The following is a 16,871-nucleotide window of genomic DNA, read 5'->3' on the forward strand; positions in this document are numbered from 1 at the left end:
CCTCTGCCTCTTCACTTCATTGCGTGCCCAAGGCTTCAACCCAATAATGAAATTGAACACCTTGTCCCTCTTCGCCATGTCAGGAAGTTCCAGAACCGCACTTGCAAACTCCTGTTGATATGTCTGAAGGTTCCCGGTCTGCTTTATGAACTTAATTTTCATCCTTGCTTCCCACGTTTCATCCTGAGGACTGAAATGGGTCTACAAAGCTTTCTTCATCTCATCCCACGAAGTAATGTCACCAGCACTGCCATTGGCAATCTGATCCATCCTCCTTCGCCACCACATCTTAGCATCCTTTGTCAAGAACTGAGCAGCTACCTTGACCTTCATCTCATCATCAGATAGACCCAATTGTTCCAAATACTACTCCATGTCCCATAAAAAGTTGCCAAGAGTCTTTGCACTCCTTGTACCATCATAAGATTCTGATTCCTTGATTTTCACATGAGGCACTCCTCCACCTGAGTTATGCCTCACGACCTTCTTCAACACTGCGATCTCATCTCTAGCTTCGTCAAGAGATTTTCGCAAGCCCACGATCTTTGCAAGACCTTGGTCTCTTGCCTCTTCAACCTCCTTGACCCTTACTTCAAGTTGTGTACACATAAGATCAATGTAGTGGTGTTGAGTCCGGAGTTCATCGAGCTCTTCCTTCATCTTCGAATTGGCCTCTTGCTCCTTATCGAACAATTCCAACTTCTTAGCCCAGAAAGCTTCCAAGTCCTCCATCCTTTCCAACACTTTTTCCATAAGTGCCATAGTAGCATCCTTCGCACCGTGACTAGACCCAGCTTGAGATTCAGCTGCCATTTCTAACAGCTTCCTTCTTCTTTGCGATCTAGTTTCTACCATCCAACAACTTCACCAAGATGCCTGCAACTTGAGTAAGCTCTTGTTCCACTTGTATGTGAAGCAGCGTCCTTCACCTACAAGTAACTGCTTCACTATCTTCAACTATCAAGCTTCTTCAACCCTAAATCAGTTTTCGGCTTCCTGCAAGACTTCTCCAAGTCTTCAGACTAGCTCTGATACCACCTGTCATGCCCCCAAGCCGGCGGTAGTCTTTCAACCGCTCTTAGCGAAGTGCGGCACCACCGAACACTTTCTTTTCACCAATACTTATGTTCGTGGACTACGCCTAACCACTTACTCCTACTTAGTTTTTGTTCCGCAACCATTGTGTTATCCTTTATACCAATGAACGCCCATACACATTCATTATCATCAGCAATTATAAATGAAGAACACAATTGCACAGTATAAAGGGAGGGGCAATTCCCTGAACAATGAGTTTGCTCAATAATATATTATACAATCTTTTACAAGTTACAAGCTTTACAAGTATACTTGGGAACTCCAAGTTTCATACTTAGCCAATTTTACAATCTTTGGCAAACTCGGTTGCCCAGCTCGTCGGCGCCTCCGCATGGTCGCTGCACGACTCACCAACCCTTCGTTCACCTCGTCGCACGATCGTGTTGTTTGCCCAACTTGGGTGCGCCTCCAAGTCGCCACACACGGGCGCCTCCACTCGAGACACACCTTTGTCCACAATCTCAACACTTCACCAAGTCACCGTGCACACTTGCACGACAGGCGGGCGCTCACCCGAGTCGCCAAGACACCCATGTCAAGTCATTGCACAAACCGGGCACCACACCCATGCACGCCCTCACCCAACCGTCGGGCGCTCTTGCCCACGCCCTTCACCCACAACCAAGTCAAACGCGTCTTTACCGTGCAACCAAGCCCAAGAATGGGCGCATTACTAAACCTACGCCTCCTCCTTAGATCTGCGCACTAGACATGCGCCTCTACCTCATAGAGCGAAGATGTTGAGCGAATGAGTGATATCCAAATGACTCAACGCATCACCAAGATATACCCATGGCAGGGCGAGTTGGCTCACCCGGCCGACTCGTCCACCATGCTACACACGCCATCAAATATCATGTCGGCCCCTTTGTCAATGTAGGTCGGCCTCCATATGTTTACCGCCATGCCACCACGCATATAAACACTCGCTCGCCCTCCACATATGCGCATAACACTATCGCATACTCAAGAGAGAGCTCGCACTTCGTCCAACCACAGCTCGTTCAATCTACCCGCGCGCCCAGAACTGCAGGTCATTACAAGGGGCCTCTCGCAGACCACACCAACATACCTCCACAGTGATCTTCAGGGAGGTAATTCTGCTATCCCCACAACACACAAGAAAACACCCACTAAGACACAAGGCATGCCACTTCTCAGTACAAATGCCTGAGACAGAGTATTCCATGCACAACCATCATCACTCCCAACAACACCACCAACATTACCACCTCCAGTAGCCTCTAGTGGACCAACATCTCGCACCTTTTAAATTCCAACGTAACCAAAAATACCAACTTACCCGAACCACCTTAGGCCGCACTGTGCATGCATAGAAAAGCACGGGGTGGCACCTTTGGAGAAGAACAATGATAAATTTACACTGCCGAGAATTGGAAGGGAAGATCGATCACCGTCACTCTGCTTAGAAAATCCACCGTCGTTGCTTCTGTTTGCTCGTAGAATACCAACCGGGAGCACAACATTGGACTGAAACACCACAAAAGCCATAGCAATGAGCCATCCCTCTCCTTATATCTTTGTCGTCTACACTCGTCGAGACATTAAGATGTTTCACACGAGCGCATTTACACCCCCCAATATGCCGATTCAGATGAGAGGACAGGGAGGCCGGTCCTCCACCCGCACACCAGTTATTTGTAGTCATGAGACTCGATTTACAGTGTGCTCCAAGATTCTCACCCCATTGAAAAATGATTTTAATTTTTTTAATATTATTTATTTATTATTTTAAAAAAATTAGGACATAAAATGTTTAAAATTTTAAATAATATTTATTCGCAATCATAAAAATTAATTATTAAAACAATTATATATATATATTTCAGTTCTAAAGCATTTTCAATTTAAATATATTTTTAATCACCTTTCCTTTTTTAATAGGTTGTATTTATTTTGACATCATTGCAAGTGTGTCATGTTTAGTGTTTAACAAATTGTTTATGCATATTGATTGTTTACAATATTTTATTTGGTTATCATTGATGTATCACATATAATGTTTAAGAAGTTGTTTAACGAGAACTATATTTCATTATTGCATGTGTGACATTTAGTGTTCAACAAGTTGTTTAGGTATATTAATTGGTTTAAGAAAAGTTAAGATATAGAAAGAAACTTTGTGATTTTTAAAATTCAATTTGTTTGTCAAATAATTTATTAATTTTTATAAAATAAATATAAAATATTATATAAATATGAAAAAATATTATAGAATAAATTTATTTACAAATAATAATTTGTATTAGATTTATATTTTGAGTGGGTGTATAGTTGATTGATTGAGAATTAGAAAGGGAGATGAATATCGAAGTAGCAATGATAAAATTCGAACAATTTCAAGAATTTAACAATGAAATAAATTGTAAAAAAAAGGTTATAGTAATCTTACTCTTATTTATATATATATATATATATATATATATATATATATATATATATATATTAAATTCAAAAAAATAAGATTTTTATTAATTCATTATTTTTTAATAATATGTTAATATATATTTTATATTAAATCATATTTTAAAAAATTTTAAAAATTATTTTCGAAATTTAAAATTTCAATATTTTTAAGAGTTTGGTATTTAATTTTGATAAAACAACTACTTTATTATATGATTGATTGGAAAGTTATTTTAAATGTTTTCCCTATTTTTATTAGAAATTGTAAATTTTAACTATTCAAATTGAAATTATAGAATTATAAATTTGGATTTAAATTACACGATTAAAATGTATAAATTAAATTGTAAATTTTAACTATTCAAATTGAAATTATAGAATTGTAAATTTGGATTTAAATTACACAATTAAAATGTATAAATTTTTAATTTTTTTTGTTTAATGATATTATATAAAGTTGAGATTTCATCAACAATTAACTCACAAGATTTTGGTGATATTCTCTATATATATAACATAAAATCTATAAAAAAAAACCAATTAATTATTTCATAAATTTTTGTTTGTTTTAAGTGGATTCTATTTTAAATTTGATAGAGATCCGTAGAAATTACAAATTTTAATTATAATATCTATGTAATTTGAATGCTTGAGACATTTAGAGAATATTAAAGTCATCTGCATATTTAAACTCAAAACCACAATTTTACCAAAAACAAAAAAAATTATTATCAAGTTTTGATCCAAACTATTTATGAGAGTTAGAATATTTAGTAATAAACACACTGCAACGTTCACACCTATGCTCTTATCATCGTTAACGATCACAGAGCTCATGTCAATCTGTCAATCTCCTCACTTCAAACCGTGAGGTGGGAAGTCATATGTGCACCAACCTACACTAGTCAATGGATTTTGATGGACAATTGACTTAGTGATGCGTCGGGAATGAGGATCACGATCTTCTTGACATCGATTGGAAAAGGGTGTTCCATCACCCCTTTGATAAGATAAATGTAAGGGGGATTATAGATTGAGTCATGTTTCCATGCTTTGACATTTGAAGGCTCTTCGAGATCATTTGAGACTAAAGTTGAGTCGACCTCACCCTTACATTTTTCATTAAACAATGCATCGGCAGAGTTGTGTTCACTATGCAATATTAAAATCTATCTCCAACAAAATCAATGGGAAATAAAGTGAGTTGTGCACACCATTTGTTGGTTGAAAGATAAGTTTAAAACCCACCTTGATTAATGGAAGCAATGCCACATATGGAGGTTGAACGATCTGTTGAGAGGCAAGAGACGTTGCTACTATTGTGCTTCCAGGCTTGCGTCTCTGTACGACCTTCGGCATGGAATGGGATTGCCACTCGAACCTTTCATTGACACTTATTGCATTCATCAGGTACAAGTGATCTTAGCCAATGATTTTATTGATATCAATAAATTGTTAAGATCTTAAAATTTAAAATTTAGAGTAGTGGTGTCTAAAGACATCACTTATGATCTCAACAATGACGAGGACAATTTTATTTTGAGCCTTTCCACTTTTAAATAAGCTATATTAGAGAAGAATTATATGGGAAAAACCATGGGTTCTTATAAAGCTGAATCCCAAAAAGCCCTTGTAAGTTTACTTGAACTACCTTAACAATCCCCATCTTAAACTTGACTTTGGGAGATTAGCCTTATTCCAATCACTCCTATGAGAGTACATAGTTCATCAACCATTTCACATTCTCACATTCCCCCCATCAAGTTATGATATTTGTACACCTGCCACCCTAGTACCTATCAAAGTGGTTCATTCGACAACTTCATAACTGCATGCACCACTCTCACATCTATCCATATAAAAAAGTTACCATCTATGAGTGTACATAGTTCATCAACCATTTCACATTCTCAAATTCCCCCCTTCAAGCTATGATATCAGTACACCTGCCACCCTAGTACCTATCAAAGTGGTTCATTCGACAACTTGATAACTCCATACACCACTCTCACATCTATTCAAATAGTTCATTCCACAACTTGAGTCATCACGTGCTCTAGCACAACATGTATTCTCAAACAACATGTTTTACAACTTCCTTGGGAATACACCTACCTATGGTAGGATTTCATAACTTGATTAAAAGACCCTTAGGAAATTCACAAACCACTATAGCTCTTATTACAGGCTGGCTCCTTCTCCAAACATCGACACCATTAACTCCATTTCCATTCTTTCTCTTGTCCATGCAACCCCTCTCTCTCTTGCTACATCTTGCCTAATCCATACCTTTACCTGGCCTTTCAACACTATTTGCACTTGCCTAGCCGCAATTCTCAAATCTGAACTTAAATAGATCTAGTTGTGATATAATAGCCTCATCATTTGCCAACACTAGTCAATGCCATACACCAAAATCCACATCCTTCTTGACCATCTCACGCTATAACGAATCTTTTTTTCTTTCCATTTTCATTTTTCTAGCTTTACACAATACTTAAAAATATGTTGGCAGAACCTTATTCGATCTGAACTAGGGACGACCATCTATTGTGCATTGTCCCGTGATCTCTACATTCCACCACATCATTGTTGCCACCTCTTCTTCCATTGCAACAATTTAGCACACTGGTGGACTAATAGTGTTATCCACAACGTCATATGTTAGGAATTCTCGAGCTTTCATAGTTGTTGGGTAATTTAATTGTTGATTAAATTACTTCATTAAATTATCGACCATGACTTGTGTACTTGTGAATTGTATGTGCACAATATATGCTAGGATTATCTTTTAATCAAGAGATCATATCTAAATAAAAATTGTAAATTTAATATATTCAAGACTAATTCTTATTAAGTGTACACACATGTTTTTTCTATAAGACTTTTTGACTTAAGATAAAATTGAAAACAACCTATGCTAGAATGCAAGTAATCAAATCAAATTACTCTAAGAGTAGGAATTGAAGAGCTATTCTATTAACAAAAATTAAAAATGTATGCTAGTGAACTGAATGGAAGGCTATTCTATTGAACATAATTGAAAGTTTATGTTATTCAACTTGAAATAAATCTACTCTATTTGACTGGAAATGAAGCCAATTTATGTGCTTTGAATTCAATTCTATTCTAAAAATGCATAAGGAAATCTAGTTATGAAGAAAAACTGACACTACCTTAAAAGGCAGTGATTGAATTGAAAAGCTATAATTTAAATTGAAAGTCTTTACAAATTACTAGTGTGCGCAACTTTAATGAGAACTAATCCAAGCATTACATTAAATCTGAGACTAAGCAAGGAATTTAAATAAGCAAACTAATAAAAGAAATGTTTTTGGTGTTTTTATTTTTAATGTTGAGCGCTCAACTTGTTGCAATCAAAATGATAATGAGTAAACTATGCATGGAAAAAAAGCATCATCCAAAGTAATTGACATCTAACTAATTGAAAACCAGATCGAAAGAACTACCAAAGAATAATGAAATCAAACAATACTTTACTATCTCACAACTCGTCATGGGGCCCTCTTGGTGAACACGAGGCATAAAAACTCAAATCAATGAATCAAATCACCAACAAATTCGTATAGGAACAGAGTAATTGCATTAACTAGAAATAAAGTCTCAGAGAGTAACAGTAATTACAAAGCTAAAACTTGATTTTCTTTCCTTAAGATCAAACAAATTTATACTATTCTTAACTAATAACTTCTAAGAAAACAATGCAGTCAAGTTCCTCAATCGACACTTAGGTTCCTAATTAAAACAAAAAGTATATTCTTTATAATTTACTACGAGAAGAGAAATCACAAAGGTTATCGATCAACACATATCAACACATCATCATCTTCACATCTTGGTTCTTGCTTTCTTGATTCCACATGTTTGATTATGAAATTGTTTCCCTTGAAGTATTTCATGAGAATAGACCATGTTTGAATTTTTCTTTGACCAATCAGATTCTCGAATTATATGATCTTCCAAGTAAGCGTGATAGGTGGATATCCTTGCATTTCACATTTGGTGCTTATCCATGTATATTTCTCGTCTTCAAACTCTTCACAACCTGTTCAACTCAGGACTTGGTTACATAAATTCTGATTAGCTACGAAAATTGTACATTTCAATAGCCATAGCAATATTTCAATTAATGATACCTTATATTATAGTTGAGGATGAACTAGATGACCTTATAACTTGTAAATATAGAAAAAACACATATGGAATAGGTGAAAAGGAAGGGGAAAAGGGCGTTAAAATGAGGAAAATTCAAGGATCAAACAATAACACCATTATGATCTCCATCAATTGTCGTCGAGCATTGGAGCACATGCACCAAAGAAATGTGAAAACCCCTGGTTGTTGAGTCATTGTGATCTACTGAAAACCCTCATCTCTTCCTTCATTGATCTAACACACTAGTTGTGCTCAACTGACTTGCCACTAACTCACTCTATCTCCTCTTGTAATTTCTATCTCAACCCTAATCTTCCTCTCAATGACTGAGATTAAATCGTGATCAAGGGCTAAGATTAAATTATTATTTAGCTTAGGAATTTTTAATTTTCCTAAGCCTAACTTTAGGAAATAGTTAAATAATTAATATCCTTCTAAAGTGGTTGTCTTGTAGGTTCGTCTGCTAGCCTTAACACCTAGGCAAGAAGAACCCTTACTTCTCTTCTTCAATCAACATTGACACTTAAGAAAACCTATAAGGAGATATGCTGAAAATACAATTAAAAAAATAGTTTCTTCTTTTCCCTCCAACATCATCATCTTGAATCCTATTGGTTTATTTAAAGTTAATTTTGTGAGTACATTTTTTGTTTTGAGGCATATTTTTGACCTCAAAATTCCCCTAATGACTATACTAGTCAATATTAGTTCGTATCGTGGTTTTTTTTTTTTTTTGGTTCTCTATGTTGTGGTTCACGGACACCTTCGGTCAGTGGGTGGTGCTACGTCCATGCGAAAATCTATGGCTGATGCCCCTCGGCCTATGACAAGACCTAACCCCAAGAGCTTTCGGGAATTGACCTTGTGACCTCCCAAACGTCGAGGCCCCAACTTGACCAATTGAGCTACCTCTTGGGGCTTGGTATCATGTTTCATGTTTTAGAATAACTTCTTTTACAAAATTATTAATGTTTAGAAAGAATTTCAAAAAATGATTCAAAGCAATTTCCAAGACATCAAACTTTATTGTTTTTTAACATGTTATCACTGCCTACCCTGCTAGGGACTATATTTTTACTTCGAAGTTCAAAGACAATTGACTTCATATTAATTCACTAGTCTTTTGCGTGCAAATACAAAGTTCCCTTAACTTATTTTTATTATAATTGTTATATAAATAATTAAAATAAACTTTTCATTTCTACATTTTATTAGATTGGATTTTCCATTAGTTGAAGTCACTTTGATGTGACATAAATCCCTCAATGTAGGTCAAATTATTTCCACTAATTATCAATATTACAAAGTAATTAAATTTTTTTTTTTTTTAAGAAATTAAAATATTGTCTCGTTTGAACGATTGACACTAGTAGTGCATAATTTTACAAGTTACATAATTGGTGCCTTTGGAGGCTAACATTGGAACTACACAATTTTAGAGACCTTGACATGCATGTTCTCATGTCTCGTGACCATAGTTGATGCTAATCCATACACCACTGCAATCGATGCTTATTGCATGTGGATGCCTAATTGATACATTTTTTTGTTGCCACACCATCCACCACTTGTGTGATATAATAGATGCATTTGCATCCATGTTACCCCTAACGAGAATCCACTTAGATACTTCTACTTCATCCCACTACGTTGTCTATTTTCTCTCTTACTATCCATAGTGGTTCAATTACAACAATTCCTACATAAGTTAACATCTAATTCATAGCATTTCAATTCTTACATAACCTATGATTCTATGATTAAATTGATCATGACTTATGATTTCGAGAATAAATTGGTTGTCATACATGTGTGGGATGACTCGAAGATATATATTTTGGAGCTACAGATTGAAAGAGAGTGAAAACAAGTGTTTTAGGATTAGTCAAACACATGAATCTATCCATGTGGATGTATTCAACAACAATAGAGAGAGGTCTGTTGTACCAATAATTTTGGTTAGGATTTGAATGAAAATCTATCATTCCAGTGAGATATTTAGGTTCCAATACTAAAGAACAAAATTGATGATGCAAATGCAGATGTAGTCAAGGGAATGCTTCATCATAAAAAATAAAAATAAAAAATTAAATGCATAAACAAAATGAATATGGAATGCTTACTCATAAAATTTCCTCCCAATGTCTCTTACAAGTGTGGGAATAGGCTTGAACCATGCAGTTGTTGACTTTGCACTACATCTAGAAGCCTAATAGTACCTCTAGGTTGCAACTGTTGGTTCTACGTTATGTCTAGAAGCCCAATGTTGCCCTAAAAAATGGGCTTATGTGCAATAAAAAAATATCTAGAAATTATGCTCTTTGTCATGGAATCAAAATAAGAAGTAGAAGCCCTATAAAATTCAAGGTAGCACCCTACTTTAGGAAGAAATATTTGTCTTTGCAGTTGCGCCAATGAAAAATATTTTCGTTTTTATTCGAGCCAATTTTAAATTGATTGCCTTGAAGCCTTAAAATGAGCAACACCTTGGAGCCTTGAGATAAACAACACATATGTTGCTTGCAATTTTCCATGGAATATGTTATTCCATGCCAATTGCATAGGTCTTAAGAGATTGTGAGAATAAAACTATAAACGAAAAGAAGATGGAATGTTTACTCATAAAATTGCTACCCAATTCCTCTTATAAGTGTTGAAATAGGCTCAAATGATGCAACTGTTGATTTTTCACTACGCCCAGAAAACAAATAGTGCCTTGTCTTGCAACTATTGGATATGCATTGCATCTAGAAGCCTAGTAGTGCTTTGGTTTGTAGTTTTTGGTTTTTTACAATGCTTAGAAGTCTAGTAGTACCTTAGGTTGTAATGGTTTCATCTCGGTTCTTGCTTGCTTAATTCCAAACTCATTTGATTATGAAACTGTTTCCCTTGAAGTATTGCATGAGAATAGACCAGGTTTGACTTTTTCTTTGACCAATCAGATTCTCGAATTTTATGATCTTCCAGGTAAGCGTGATAGGTGGGTATCCTTGCATTTCACATTTGGTGCTTATCCATGTATATTGCTAGTTTTAAAACTCTTGACAACCTGTTCAACCTAGGACTTGGTTGCAAAAATTTGATTAGCTACGGAAATTGTACTTTTCGATAGCCATAGCAATATTTCAATCAATGATGCCTTATATTATAGTTGAGGATGACTTGGATGGCCTTATAACTTGTAAATATAGCAAAAAAACATATGGAATAAGTGAAAATGAAGGGAAAAAGGGTGTTGAAATGAGGAAAATTCAAGGATCAAACAATAGCACCATTATGTTCTCCATAAATTAACGCCGAGCATTGGAGCACATGCACCAAAGAAATGTGAAAACCCATGGTTGTTGAGTCACTTTGATCTATTGAAAACCGTCAACTCTTCCTTCATTTCTTTGGCACACACTAGTTGTACTCAACTAACTTTCCACCAACTCGATCTATCTCCTCTTGTAATTTCGATCTCAACCCTAATCTTCCTCTCAACGACTGAGATTAAATTGTGATCAAGGGATAAGATTAAATTATAATTTAGCTTAGGAATTTAATTTTTCCTAAGCCTAACTTTATGAAATAGTTAAATAATTAATATCCTTCTAAAGCGGTTGTCTTGTAGGTTCGTCTGCTTGCCTTAACATCTAGGCAAGAAGAACCCTTACTTCTCTACTTCAATCAACATTGACACTTAAGCAAATCTATAAGGAGATAAGCTAAAAATACAATTGAAAAGGTAGTTTCTCCTTTTCCCTCCAACATCATCATTTTGAATCCTATTGGTTTATTTAAAGTTAATTTCATTAGTACTTTTTTTGTTTTGAGGCATATTTTTGACCTCAAAATTCCCCTAATGACTATACTAGTCAATATTAGGTGGTATTGTGTTACATGTTTTAGAATAACTTCTTTTACAAAATTATTAATGTTTAGAAAGAATTCAAAAAATGATTCAAAACAATTTCCAAGACTTCAAACTTTAGTGTTTTTTAACATGTTATTAGTGCCTACCCCACTAGGGACTATATTTTTCCTTCAAAGTTCAAAGACAATTGACTTCATATTAATTCACTAGTATTTTGCGTGCAAATACAAAGTTCCCTTAACTTATTTTTATTATCATTGTTATTTAGATAATTAAAATTAACTTCTTCTTCTTCTTTTTCTTCTTTTTTTTTTGCGTTTTATTAGATTAGATTTTCCATTAATTGAAGTCACTTTGATGTGACATAAATCCCTTGGTGTATGTAAAATTATTTCCACTAATTATAAATCTATTTTTTAAGAAATTAAAATATTGTCCCGCTTGAATAGTTGACACTCGTAGTGCATAATTTTACAAGTTACATAATTGGTGCCTTTGGAGGATAACATTGAAGCTACACAATTTTAGAGACCTTGACATGCACGTTCTCATGTCTCATGACCATAGTTGATGTTAATCCATACACCACTCACTCGATATTTATTGCACGTTGATGCCTAATTGATACATTTTTTTTGTTGCCACGCCATCCACCACTTGTGTGATATAATAGATGCATTTGCATCCATGTTACCCTTAACGGGAAGCCACTTGGACACTTCTACTTAATCCCACTACATTGTCTATTTTCTCTCTTACTATCCATAGTGGTTCACTTACAATAATTCCTACCTAAGCTATCACCTAATTCATAGAATTTTAATTCTTACATAACACATGATTTTATGATTAAATTGAATGTGACTTGTGATTTCAAGAATAAATCGATTGTGATACATGTGTGGGACGACTCGAAGATATATATTTTGGAGCTACGGATTGCAAGAGAGTGAAAACAAGTGTTCTAGGATTAGTCAAACCCATGAATATATCCATGTGGATGTACTCAACAACACATGTGGATGTACTCAACAACAATAGAGAGAGGTCTGTTGTCCCAATAATTTGCGTTAGGATTTGAATGAAAATCTATCATTCCAAGTGATATATTTAGGTTCCAATACTAAAGAACAAAATTGATGATGCAAATGCAAATGTAGTCAAGGGAATGTTTCATGGTAAAACAAAAATAAGAAAAATTAAATGCATAAAGAAAATTAATATGGAATACTTACTCATAAAATTGCCTCCCAATGTCTCTTACAAGTGTGGGAATAGGCTTGAACCATGCAATTTTGCAACTGTTGGTTCTACGTTATGTCCAGAAGCCCAATAGTGCCCTAAAAAATGGGATTTGGTGCAATAAACAAATATCTAGAAATTATCTTCTCTGTCATGGAATCAAATTAGGAAGTAGAAGCCATATAACATGCAAGGTAGCACTGTCCTTTAGAAAGAAATGCTTGTCTTTGCAGTTGTGTCAATGAAGAATATTTTCAATTTCTTCCAGTGAACTTCAAATTGATTGTCTTGAAGCCTTAATGAACAACACCTTGAAGCCTTGAGATAAACAACACATATGTTTCTTGCAATTTTCCATGGAATATTCTATTATATGCCAACTGCATAGGTCTTAAGAGATTGTGAGAATAAAACTCTAAACGAAAAGAAGATAGAATGTTTACTCATAAAATTGCTACCCAATTCCTCTTATAGGTGTTGAAATATGCTCAAATGATGTAATTGTTGATTTTTCACTATGCCCAGAAAATAAATAGTGCCTTGGGTTGCAACTATTGCATATGCATTGCATCTAGAAGCCTAGTAGTTCTCTGGTTTGTAGTTTTTGGTTTTGTACGATGCTTAGAAGTCTAGTAGTACCTTGGGTTGTAACGGTTGGTTTTGTACTGCATCTAGAAGGCCAGTAGTGCATTGAACAATAAGTCTATCTTGGAAATCAAATAGGAAGTTTTAGCCCCATAGCTTGCAAGGTAGCACCCTATTGCACTTGAAGAAAAATTCATGTGATGGGATTGTTGTTAAGGTTAGGAGAAGTGATAACAAGGCTTTCCATTCTCTTAAAAGAGTAGGTCAACTTGTCTTGTTGAAATCAATCATTCAAGAACTCCCATTTTATATTCTCTCAGCTTTAATGGCCCCTTCTTTAATCCTCTCCACCCTTAGAAGAATCCAATTACCCTTCCTCTAGGGAGGCGCTAAAATGCAAAGCAAATGGGTTTAGGTTTCCTAGGACACAATTTGTTTCTATAAAAATTGTGGACAACTAGGATTACATGATCTTAGTATCTTAAGCACCGTACTAGGAGCTAAATTATGGTGGATATGGGTTCAAGGTGAACCTTCATTATAGAGGCAAATGCGGAATAAAAATTATGGAAAAAAAAACCCACACTTCTTATGATAAGATCAAATTTCAATCAAGCTAGATCTTTTATCTGCAGTTTAGCTAAAAGGGGAATGCACCCTATATAACAACATTGTTTATGGGCGATTCATAATGGGAATGAAACCCTCTTTTGGGAGAATTCATGGGAAAAGCTCCTAAACTTTATGACCTTAGGAAAAAAATTAGGATATAAAATCCAATATGCAAGCCATCAATACACATAAGGTTGCATACTACTAGTCTCCACATCACTCTCATCTCCAATGTCATCACTGGTTACCACAAGAATATTGGTCCCCTTAGTTTGAGGAAAGAAAATGGAAACCTTTTTGGAATAGTCTCCATTCATAAGCCATTCCATTTTCTCAAGAGCCAGACAGACTTCATTGGGGCCACAAATCCAGTGGTTCTCTCAATCAAGGAGGCCTACCATCTGGTGGCTCACTCCCAAGAGAATCCCTAAGAGGTCATCTGGTATTGAATCTGGAACTAAAACATATGGCCCAAGGTGACATTCTTTCTTTGGATTTTAATCTAAGGTAAAACTCTTAGAAACTCCTTAGAAAAGGATTCTTGGGCCCCTCTCAATCCCATCTTTGTAGGTATGTAGTGGAAGACCTAGATAATTTGTTTAATGGGTATACATTTTCTAACTTCCTCTTGTCAACCACAACATCTATAATGCACAGATAAAATTTCAACCACAATATCATCCCTAGCACTATCGAACATTTTTGAGAAAATTCATTTGTAAATCCCATCCTAAATCAGTTATGGACATTTCTCCCAGGCTTTACACCTTCAACTATCTAGAAAGAATGTAATTGTTGTACCTTTTAAAGTTCTATAATTTTGGAATCTATTTGGAACATTATTAAAGTGAACATCAAGGAAATAGTTATTTCCCATCATTGGTCAAATCATGATTGACAAGTAGAGCGCATAGAAGCTAATGTTCTCGTAGCATGGGAGCTAGCTTAATTGACTCAATTGATATAGAAATCCTTTGCCCAGAATCCTCCTTCCATCCCCATAAAATGGAAACGCTGTTTATGTTTCATAAAGCTAACTTTTATGGAGTCTCGAAAGGAAATCACAACATGAAAAGATATGGTGGTGTCTTTCAAGAACACATAGGTCACACCTTATTCCTCTTTTACGGTCGTCGTTGACTTCAATAGGAATAACACAAGTGAGCTTAAAGTTGTAGAAATGGGCTTGCACTTTGTTCAATCTAAGAAGTTCTCAAAACTTATAATTGAAGGTGACTCCCCACTCATTATAAAAATAATCACCAAAATCATTCATGGATCTAATTCGAGTAGGGTATCCAAACATTGGAGACTGGAAATTAGTCTAGAGAAGGTTTCCAGTCTTCTTCCCCACATTCTTTATTATCATTGCTTCTAGTAAATGATTGACATTTCATGGAGCTAGTCAAGATTTGGGTATGGATTTAGAAGCCTTGCATTTCAATGCCTTTAGGAGGTGACATTGGAGGTGGTGTGGTTATATAAGGTTCTTTGGTGTGTTGATGCTCTGTATCTCCCTGCTATTGAGCACACATATTTGTGAAATTAGGTGAACCTTCCTTTGTGAAGCTCGATACATGAGATATATTTATAGTACAATGGAAAATATGGAAGATATGTCATGAGAGGAGGAACGGGTCCAAACCAGCAGGTTGTTAGTCAGGCTGACATAATCGATGGAGGGGATTTTGGCTACTTTGTAGAAGCAATATTTAGTAGCAGAAGAAGAAAAACACACCTTTTAGTTGTTGATGAACATAAAGCATGTGCTTCAACATGCTCAACTGCAACAATTTAAGGTAGAAATTTTCTCATAGTTGGCAGCTTTGGAGGTCAAAGTGGAGAAAATTGAAGGTAATGATGGTAGTGGGCTTTTGCACTACGTCGCATCGTGACAAATATTTATCCTAGGTTTTATATTCCTTGTGTTTATAATATTTATCCCTTGGGTTTATAATATTTATCTTAGGGTTTATATACCTTGGGTTTATAATATTAATCCCTTGGGTTTAATATTATATTGTTGGGTTTATTTTATCAAATACATTGGTTTTTTAATACTTTGGATTTTTAGTATTAATCCTTTCAGTTTATTATTCCCTAGAGTTTATAATATAAATCCCTTTAGGGTTTATATAACTTGCATTTATAATATTAATCCCTTGAGTTTAATATTATTCCCGTGGGTTTATAATACATTTGGGTTTTAGGATTAATCCCTTAGGTTTATTATTCCCTTCGGTTTATAATATCAATCCCTTGGGTTTATTTGGTTAATATTCCTAGGATATAATATTATTCATAGAATTTATAATATTAATCCTAGGGTTTAATATAAATCCCTCGGGTTTACAATTATGGTCATCCATGGTCTAATGTCACAATGTGCCAAATATTGTCTCAATATGAAAATCAGCCATGGTCAACCCTGGTCCAACATCATATTGTCACAAACATCGCTTCAATGTGAAAATCAATGATGGTAAATCATGGTCAACCATGTTTATTTTAGGGATTATTTGTCTCAATATGAAAATAAATCATTGTCAATCATATTCCAACATCACATTGTGACAAATATTTATGTTAGGGTTTATATTCCTTGGGTTTATAATATTTATCCCTTGGGTTTAATATTATTCCCTTGTATTTATAATCCCTTGGGTTTATTATTCCCTTGGGTTTATAATATTTATCTTAGGGTTTATATACCTTGGGTTTATAATATTAATCCCTTGGGTTTAATATTATTCCCTTGCGTTCATATTATCAATTTGTTGGGTTCTTATTATTTATCCGTTGGGTTTATTATTCCCTTGCATTTATAATATCAATACCTTTAGGGTATATATACCTTGCATTTATAATATTAATT

Source organism: Pinus tabuliformis, chromosome 1_1, assembly GCF_031772625.1.
Source record: "Pinus tabuliformis cultivar Carrire ecotype Pingquan chromosome 1_1, CPIR1, whole genome shotgun sequence".
NCBI lineage: Eukaryota > Viridiplantae > Streptophyta > Pinopsida > Pinales > Pinaceae > Pinus > Pinus tabuliformis.